The sequence below is a fragment of the Dreissena polymorpha genome, chromosome 7 (assembly GCF_020536995.1).
Source record: "Dreissena polymorpha isolate Duluth1 chromosome 7, UMN_Dpol_1.0, whole genome shotgun sequence".
Lineage (NCBI taxonomy): Eukaryota > Metazoa > Mollusca > Bivalvia > Myida > Dreissenidae > Dreissena > Dreissena polymorpha.
In genome coordinates, this window is record NC_068361.1 from 62,818,581 (window position 1) to 62,828,793 (window position 10,213).

Here is a 10,213-nt window from a genome sequence, read left to right on the forward strand (position 1 = left end):
GCTTCAAATACTGAAATTTTGATAGTATTCAATGAAATATAAACGAAGATAGAGCATGTTGTAATAGGTGGTATTCATGAAGTTGCGGATACTTTGATTCGCAATATAGGGCACTTCGGATAACAGAGACTTTCAACAAATTGGGCACTCTGATAACCGAGTTTTATCTTCTACCTGAAATGCATTTATGTATATTATGGCTATTCTTACCAAACATTTTGAAGTACGAATCAATTTGCATCGTCAAGCCCGACACATTGGGAATCTATGCATAACGTAATTACATACGTGCACATGTAAAATATAACCAATGGCGTTGTTCGTTTTCAAAAATCTTATTTATTTGTATAATTTATAATATAGGTGCAAACTTTAAATAAGCTTCAAATGCTTATTTCTGAAGCAATATATTTCAAGTGACGACCGAAAATAATTGTCTAAATAATAAACTTGTTTTTAAGTGGTAAATTGAGATTAAGAGAATTGAAAATACAACGGACCATGTGGATCAACACGACTGTTTTCAAATGCACTTGTAGCAGGACACTAGATAAGGGGAGCAAGGGGTCTTAAAGCGACCAATACACCTCATTAAATCCTTTGTCATTGGTGCTCATTAGAATCGCATCATGAAGACGATACTAATGCGTATTCACACAATTTAAAAGAGATTTGAAAACTCACTTAATATTGAGCTTTACACTTCCTTTTCCCTTTTATTATTATATTTCAAAGGGATAAGAACATGTTTCGGTAATTCGTTTTTAATTTACGTCTGTACATACATTTTAATTTATTCGCTGCTTATTATAGCAGTATTCCACAGCGATTTCTGCATTTCTGATTCACTAAATAGAGTTTGTTGTATCTGGTAAAAAGTGTCGAGTTATCTGGAATCGAAGTGCCATTGTCTTTGAGATGATCGGTAAAAGAAGTGTCCATGAAAATTTGGCATCCGCACTTTAAATATTTGAATTTCCTCAAATACGCTTTTCAACTAAAATTTTACAAGTTGTAACATTAATGGACATATTGATGTTTAATTTCAATTAGTTGGCACGTTCTTGATTTATCTCCAAGAATTTTTATTTTGTTGAAATACGTACTGATCATCGAATTCATGACGATTATCGATGAAATTTTATTTCTTTTTTATAATCCACTGTTGTTTTTTGGCGATTTTCTTGCTCCGCAATACGAAGTTCTATACCATTAATCGACCAAACAATGTACCGGGTCTAAAAACCAAATGAACAGAACATAAATGCAAAAAAGCTGAAGAACTCAACTCTCGCGTGGCTTTTTGTTTTTGTTTTCTGGTATCGAAGTGCCAGCTGTTATCAAAGTATCCGCATACCCGGCGTGCCGCGTAGTAAACGCCTTAAAATATTAGCCGATGCGGAGGCGGGTATGTGAATGTTTTCACTCATACTAGATTGTTTAGCTGTCGACTTCTCTGAAGAGAAATTATTTTCGTCGATACGTTTTCGTACTGTCAACGGCTTTGTGAAGTTCTTTACTGGCTTCTCTGGTTGTTTTGTTGCTACATTTACCAGCATGTATCACATATAATCTTAGTCTAAGAAAGTTGAACTAAATTCGCACTTGAAAAACTCATGGTCGCTTAGTCTTTGCGGATTTCTATTGAAGCCAATTTTTTCAATTTCAGCTAAGAAGTTGATTAGAATATGGTCGGGCGTTTTGTTTCGTTTTAACGTGAAATAACTTTTTTTACATATGTAAGCGATAATTACTGAAATCAACTGGAGATTAATGCTTCGTTCTTGCATTTTCAAATGAAGAATCTGACAAATATTGCCCTTTAGATTTAAGCAATCATGGTAAAGTAAGCTTGTGTGTTATTATTGTTTACATGGCTATAGTATGTATATAAGCGATCGATAAATATGGCTTCATCATTATATATATATATATATATATATATATATATATATATATATATATATATATATATATATATATATATACTATATCATTCATTATATACATTAGACACCACGTTGGAGGACTCCTCTGTCATAATTATATGTTGTGACGATATTGTTTTCATTAATTGAATGTAACGTTCTGATGAAGCTTTGAGAGCCCAAATGATAAACTAATATAACATGGAAGTTTATTTCAATATATATTGGGACCTAAGAGTATTATCTCGTGTATATGGATGACATGATCCACGAGTTTTCTCACTTCTCCAAAATATATCCTTATATAATTTCTGGGCGTTCATCATTTGCTTTATTGAATGTCAAATCACAATTCCTGATAGACCATCGTAAATAAAAATTCAATCCTGTGTGATTGTGACTCATCTTAAATCAAAAAGATTTTTCCATTAGTATGTTCAAATGGGACTCTTAATGTTAAACATATTATGAAATATATGATCTTTTGATTAATTTATGTTTCATTCAAAGGTTTATTTCATGCTTACGAACGACATTATGAAACTGAAAGCTTGAAACTTGCTAATTTAATAAAACGCATATTTATATAATTTTTATTGTACAAAACATATATATGTACAAACATTTGAAAAAAAGAGTGATTGATACTATATTGAATTATTAATTAAAGGATTAATAATCTAAAATTGTGTGGTATAAATACAAATGCTGTATGAAACTTAAAGTGGTATTATGGGCATCTTACAGTATATAGGTGTCTATCGCAACCTTGGTATATTGTTGGTGTTTTCACTTCATATACACTTATATTTGTTAATGCAGCATCAACATACTAAACAATATCCCGGAAAGAAACAAATATCGCATTCGAATATCAACCGTACTTTCGTTTTGACAACTGACGACAGAAATGATTCGATTTACGACGTGAGTCTAATTCAAGTTTTAGTGCAGATTCGTTCATACGACACACATACATTTCTTTGATTTACGGATCATTTCGGCTTAGAGGACTGGGTGAGTCATGTAAAATATCGAATATAATATATTTTTTTATAAACAACGGGTAGCAAGATGAGTTGCAGATAATTGGTCAGTAACCACATTTGAACTAACTCTTTTGACCTGTTAATTCTTCTTAGCTAAATTCAACAGTGAAAAATGCCCATAATATCACTTTAAGCAATAAAACAAAGCCGGCTACAATATTAATTCACAGTAAAAGTAAAATATTATGTAATACATTTATATATCTAGGGTTAAGACAATAATTTGCATGATATTATGGGCTAATTTTTGGGAACATAAAGACAATGTTTTTCATTAATTGAAAGGATACGTGAAAGGATATTTCTGCACTCTTGCTGTCGGATTCCGCAGCTTGCGGTAACCTGTCACCCTTACGGACACTTCTTTTGAGTTTTAACCTTATTTGGACTATTGTGATTTTTATAGTCCTAAAAAGACTGGCCAAGTGTGACACAACAAGACACAACTTAAAGGTAAAAATTACGGTGGGGCTATAAGATACAACTAGAGGGGCTTAGCGTGAATAAAAGACACTGCTTATACTACCACTATGTGAGTTGAAGACTGGAGAAATCAAACCCCGTCAAAACAACCGTCACACTCGTAAATTATTATAAATTATAATAAATCTATAACGTTAAGTCTCGATTATTTTTAAAAGCACACTCAGGTATTTAAATCAACATAGGTTGTAAAAGTCTCTGAAGAAAAATGTTTTCAAATTCCTTTTTAAAATGTATATTGAGACAGAAGTCCGGATTCTTGATGGTAGGTTATTTCACAGTTTCGGAACAACAACTCCGAAACTCTTGTCCACGAAAGTTGTTCTCTTTTTGCGTTTAACATCATAACATCCGTCAAATGAGACTGTAGATCTTAGGTTACGTGCTGGTACTTTTTTTCTGTTACAAGTTCTGTAAGGTATTTTGACGCGTGACCAACAGAACAATTATACATGAAGGTCAGTAATTTGAATGTAATGTAGAGGAAAATAACCTGAAATGATGTTTGTAGCAATACTCAGCAGTTTTCTAATATGTCCACGCATGGCATATTATTGAGGCTCATAACCCGTATCGACTATTTAATGATTCATTCAGAGTGATCTCCCTGGTTCTCTGAGGGAAATACCGATCATTGACGATTTCACGTTTCATTCATTCGTTTTCCTTCGTGTCTACACATGACAGTTTGTTGAGGAAATAACCGACATTGACTAATTCATGTAGTATGCTTAGTTTGCTCCCAGGTGCGACAACGACAGTAGGGTAAGGGAAATAAACGACATTGACTATTTTATGTTCTAAAGCACAATTCTCCGAATGTTCATTTTCATCCAGGCAGCCATTCGATGTGCATCCTGTATTAATTTCTAATTTACCATTCAAATTCAAATAGAGGCATGTATTAATCAGGTTTAATTTTTACAGTTGACTAAGACTGAATGTATTGAGTTGAATTCTCATTATCCGATGCTTTTCAACTGTGAGGCCAAAATGATCATTTAGGCCATCCTGGATACGAATAAAGGCTCGCTCGTGACGCAAACTTTTTCAATGTATACTAAGGATATGTAATATCCGATAATGAATTGTGATTTTTACCTGTGTTATCAAACACATTCTTTAAAAATTATTACTTCCCCTTTCATCGGACTAGTAAAGTGGAGAAAATATTGCTTTCGGTTGGTTTATGTAGAGATTTCCACCTAAAAATGAGTAAAAGTATTCAAGAAAGTTATAAAGTATTCTTAATAATATAATATTCTGTGTGTTGGTTTATAAACGCAGTGACAGAGCAGCTTAAAGAGTCATTTTAGCTTTTTTTTTTTGTTTTTTTATAGAAAATACTGTTAATTATATTTGCGAAACAAATGTAATATTTAGTTCTTAATAATTATTAAAAAACAGTGGAGTAACAAATATTCCACACCCGGATTCGAACCCATGACATCTTTTGCAAAATACAACCCCCAAGTACTACACAACTCAAGCATTCTATTCAATACTCGTATTTTAAAAGAAATATTCGCTCTACACGATATTTCTAGTTATCGATAAAATAAATAATATAAACGCTTAATTTGTTTAACAGATTTACTTTTATTCATGGGTATCTATAAAGCAACCTATTTGCTAACTTGCCGCATTTGATTGTAATAGTGTTACTCAGCATTTAGTTTTAGACGCAGGTCCAATGGTTATGGTTTTTGTTTTGCAAGTGATGTTTGCTTGACTCTACTGCTGATCAAAGTATATATAGACTATGTTTTCTGAATAATGTTATGCTCATGATTAATTTCAATTGTATGAGATCATTTGATTGATAAAACCGACTTTTGCGTTGCCTATTGATTAAATAGTTACTGCTTAGTGTTGGCTTTCAACATCGACATAATGTTTAAAAGCGTTAATGAGCCGTTTATAATGACAACGCAATGAATGTGACAGTGAATTAAAAATCTTATGTCATTGAGAAATTTGAACGTGCCTTTTCTTTGATTATAAAAACTTAATTTCTCAAACAAGGCAACTAGAGTAGCGCTGTATTGCTTACTAAGTGAATATACCAGTTATAGCAATCTATGAGTAAGTTATGTATAACGTTTATATATCCAAAGTCAACAAATGAAGTAATCGACTGCTTCCCTCATTAACAACAAAGCAGTGATCTTTAAAATATATTTTTCAACACAATTAGTACCTAGAATGTATTGAGCATTAATTGTAAGTTGATATTTTTATGTAGGGTGCCATTCCAATTCCGTGAATGTATACTTTAAGCTCAACAAAACGATATAACAAGTAAACATTAAATACATATATAGATGTTTTTTGTCGTTTTTTAAGTAACTTTTTTGCAGGAACAATCTTCAAAAACATACAATTGCAATACCTTGTATTAATAATAATCCTTATATAATACACCTCTTGAGGTTTATACTTAGATTACTACTTTAACAATATAACATGTTGCAAACTATACATTAGTTTATTTTTTTTAATAAAAATACAGAGCTAACACAACAATTTAGAAGTAACAAAAACGTATTATTGTTTGACAATAATATGTCTATGGTACACATGGACTGACTCAGACTATGTGTTCCATAGAGATGCAATTTCAAAATATAAATTGGTCAACATTAAACAATTACTCGAAGTTTGGAAGTGTTCTTATCACGAATCGCGGTCTAGCTTGTTGAAGAATATGTGTAATTCCTCGGAGCTACATTAAGATAATTTAGGAGCTGTCAGAAGACAGCGCGCTCGACTTTTCAAGTGATTGACAGTATAACGTAAGCCATCATGGGGAAATTGTTCATATTTAATAAGGTCAAGGTAATATAGTCACATTCTAACTGGACCATAATTGAAACATATTGATCGCTTATGTTTTAAAGAAGTAGAACATTATAGACGATTCTGAGTTCAGGTATCTTTTCCACAATCTATTGAACATTTGTACAGACATAAAACAAACTTATAATATTATATTTCAAGTTTGATAGCAATAGCTTGGGTGGGATGGTTGGACGGTCTTTCATAAATAAAATAATAAAAATAAATATTTGTGTTTTTTAAAACATGTTTCAAAAAAATTCTTTTTGTGTTGGGGGTGGGGGAGGAGAAGGGGAATAATGTGGGGTTGTGGTCATTTATTAGATGAAATTTAAAAAAGAAAAAGAAAACAAGAGTTGTGTTCGTGAAACACAATGCCCCCTACTGCGCTGCTTTCAAGCCATATATTTGACCTTTGACCTTGAAGGATAACCTTGACCTTTCACCACTCAAAATGTGCAGCTCCATGAGATACGCATGCATGCCAAATATCGAGTTGCAATCTTCAATTTTGCGAAATGTGAACTTGACCTTTGACCTTGAAGGATGACCTTGTCGTTTCGCCATTCAAAATGTGCAGCTCAATGAGATACGCATGCATGCAAAATATCGAGTTGCTATCGTCAATATTGCAAAATTTGACCTTTTACCTTGACTTTTAAACTTGAAAGATGACCTTCACCTTTCATCACTCAAAATGTGCATCGCCATGAGATACGTTTGCATGCCAAACATCGAGTTGCTATCTTCAATATTGCAAAATTTGACCCATGACCTTGACCGTTGACTTTGAAGGATGACCTTGACCTTTCACCACTGAAATTGTGCAGCTCCATGAGATATGCATGCATGCCAAATATCAAGTTGCTATCTTCAATATTGCAATATTTGACCTTGGGTTTGAATTATGACCTTGACCTTTCAGCACTCAAAATGTGCAGCTCCATGAGATACGCATGCATGCCAAATATCGAGTTGCTATCTTCAATATTACAAAATTTGATCTTGACCTTTGACCTTAAAGGATGACCTTCACCTTTAATCATTCAAAACGTGCAGCTCCATGAGATACACGTGCATGCCAAATTTCAAGTTGTTTAAATATCAAGTTGTTATCTAAAAATATTGAAAATGGTATGACCAATGTTAATGTTTTCGGACGGATGGACATACGCCATATATTTTTTCTTTGACTTTGAAGGACGACCTTGACCTTTCATCACTTAAAATGTGCAGCTCCATGAGATACACATGCAGCAAGTTGCTGTCTTTAATCTTGCAAAAGTTATGACCAATGTTTAAGTTTTCAGACGGATGCACTGCTAAGGAAAACAAATATTATTTTTTTAAACGGGGGGGGGCGGAGGGGATTCGGGGGGGGGGGGACGTAGGGAATGGTTTGGATGGAGTCCATTGTTGTAAGTCAGGTAAGTGTTGTTTTGTCAAAGTGTGAAACAAATCTGATCCTAAATAAAGATGTTATGGAAATTTAAGCAAAGTTTATTTATTTGACCTTGAGAATCCATGTCATTCAAAGGTCAAGGTCAAATTAAACGTGCCATGTACAATATCCTCATGTTAGTAAGAAAGTTTGAAAGCAATAGCCTTGATACTTTAGAAGTAAAAAGCATGCAAACACAAAATTTAACAAAATATTCAAAGTTACTAAGTAAAAAAAGGGCCATAATTCCGTCAAAATGCCAACCAGAGTTATGCAACTTTTCCTGTACATGCCCCTTATGATAGATAGCGATTGTTCCAAGTCTGAAAGTAATAGCTATGGTACTTTAGGAATGAAATGGCCCAAAACACAAGACTTAACAAAATTTACCATTTTTAAAGTATAACATGGCCATAATTCTATCAAAATGCCAGTCAGAGTTACACAACTTTGCCTGCACAGTCCCCATATGATAGTTAGTAAGTTTAATATATTGCGCAGGTTTAATAAAATGGCAAGTGTATGGAATGTTGCTTTGTCATGTATCCATTTTCAACCAATTTTCATTTTATTCAAATATTATTTCTTAACAGAGTTAGTGTACTTATTGCATTGGAAGCATATTGACAGATAAACATTGTGTTGACTTATGTATATATATAATAAAAACATGAAATAGAACTCTATTAAGGCTTTATGAAAACGTAAGTCTTCGTTAAACGGATCAAATTATAAATGTGCTGGGAGCACTATTATAATGTAATGTTGCATACTCAGTTTATAGTAATGTAGTTATGTTATTTTTTTTTATTTGGTAATTTTGTTTACAGGTATCGACCGGCAAAGTGACAATCGCACATCGTCTTGTATGACTAAAACTGTGTAAAAAGTCTTCGTTAGATGTAATGAATAGCAACACGATACATATGCTGACGTTGTCCGTGCGGTGATGCTGCGAAATTCGATCGGGCCTTTTCAGTTGAATATTCGCATTCAGCTCGGCGACACTAAGGATTGTCAAAGAGTTTTCTATTCAGTTTGAAAATCCCAAGTAAATAAATTATGCATTCCTCGTCTTCTGGTTGCCTCAACAATAAAAGGCATTTACCTTTGAATTATCTCCTTTTCTGTAAACCTTTAGTCTCCAGAAATTATTGCGTATTGTATAGGGACAATACGTATTCTGTTAAGTAGTGTTATGTCAAATAGACATTCGACATAACCCTACGTTACAGAATACATATCTTAGCAAATATTAAAGTCATCATCAATGAAGAATATAGTACATCAACTTAATATAAAAACACATTATGTTTATGGAACAAATTAATCGAGTGTTTTCCATGACTAAATATAGGAAATATTTGAAAAACTAAATTAAAAAACTGCAAACTATACGTGCTTGATGTCAATCAATAGCAAAAACTACGAACTCGACATGCTAAGCATATTTATCATCGTATTGTCCTTTAAATCGTTGACAAAGCGCTCAACGAATAACGCATTATGCATGACTACTAAAAATAGAGTCGTTCAAAACATAACATTATGTATGTGAAGTATTGAGACGTTTATAACAAGAGCGCATTAGGACAGCGATAGGTCTTTGCTTCATCATAATGGGGAAGTTTTAGGACAACCAAAAGCGTTTGAAAACGATTGAAGATAATACACACCAATGACGGCGGGGTTGTTATTACAATGTAATCTTACAGCAAACGTACCCAATTGTTACGGTCAATGACACGCTCAGTATGTTGTTCCCGCCATGTTTCCAAACTGGTCAGTGTAACCGCTCTGGGTGATGAGGATCATTCTGAGACTGGCGATATCGTTTTTGTTTCCATTAAGACTATCATCTGCAATGGCAAACAATTAGAATTTCGCAAACGCCAAACAAGTTTCGTTTCATTATACAAGTGTATAGGAATATAGAAAGCAGCAGATTTAAAATGTTTGATTATTTTATGAAGACGACAATGCAATAGCCATTAATGGTTTGTTTTGTTTACCAGGATAATACATTATTTATAGACGTACTGACAACCCGAGCACTAAACATTCTATGGAATATAATCGATTCGATAATTGGCATTTGTTAACGTTCCCGAAAGCGTTGGATGTCGATTGTTATGACGTCATTGATGAACATTATTTACGGAACACAATGTACGTTTAATCTTATTCATGAATATGGTTAAAAAAAAAAATTAAACAGTTATTATAATTATTCATACAATACAATAATAGCACATCAAGTTCGTATATGCAAAAATATTGATCTTTAGCATGAACTGGTAACTTATGTGCTACAATATGACCACTATGGGAGTAATTACTTTGAAACTTTGATCTGCATAACATGTTTGCGCATTGAACAGTGAAATCGTGCAATCAAATCAATACAATTCAACATAACGCGTACGGCACGGGTTAATCTAGCGTCTGAGTATCGATCAGCCATTGGCCGTGAT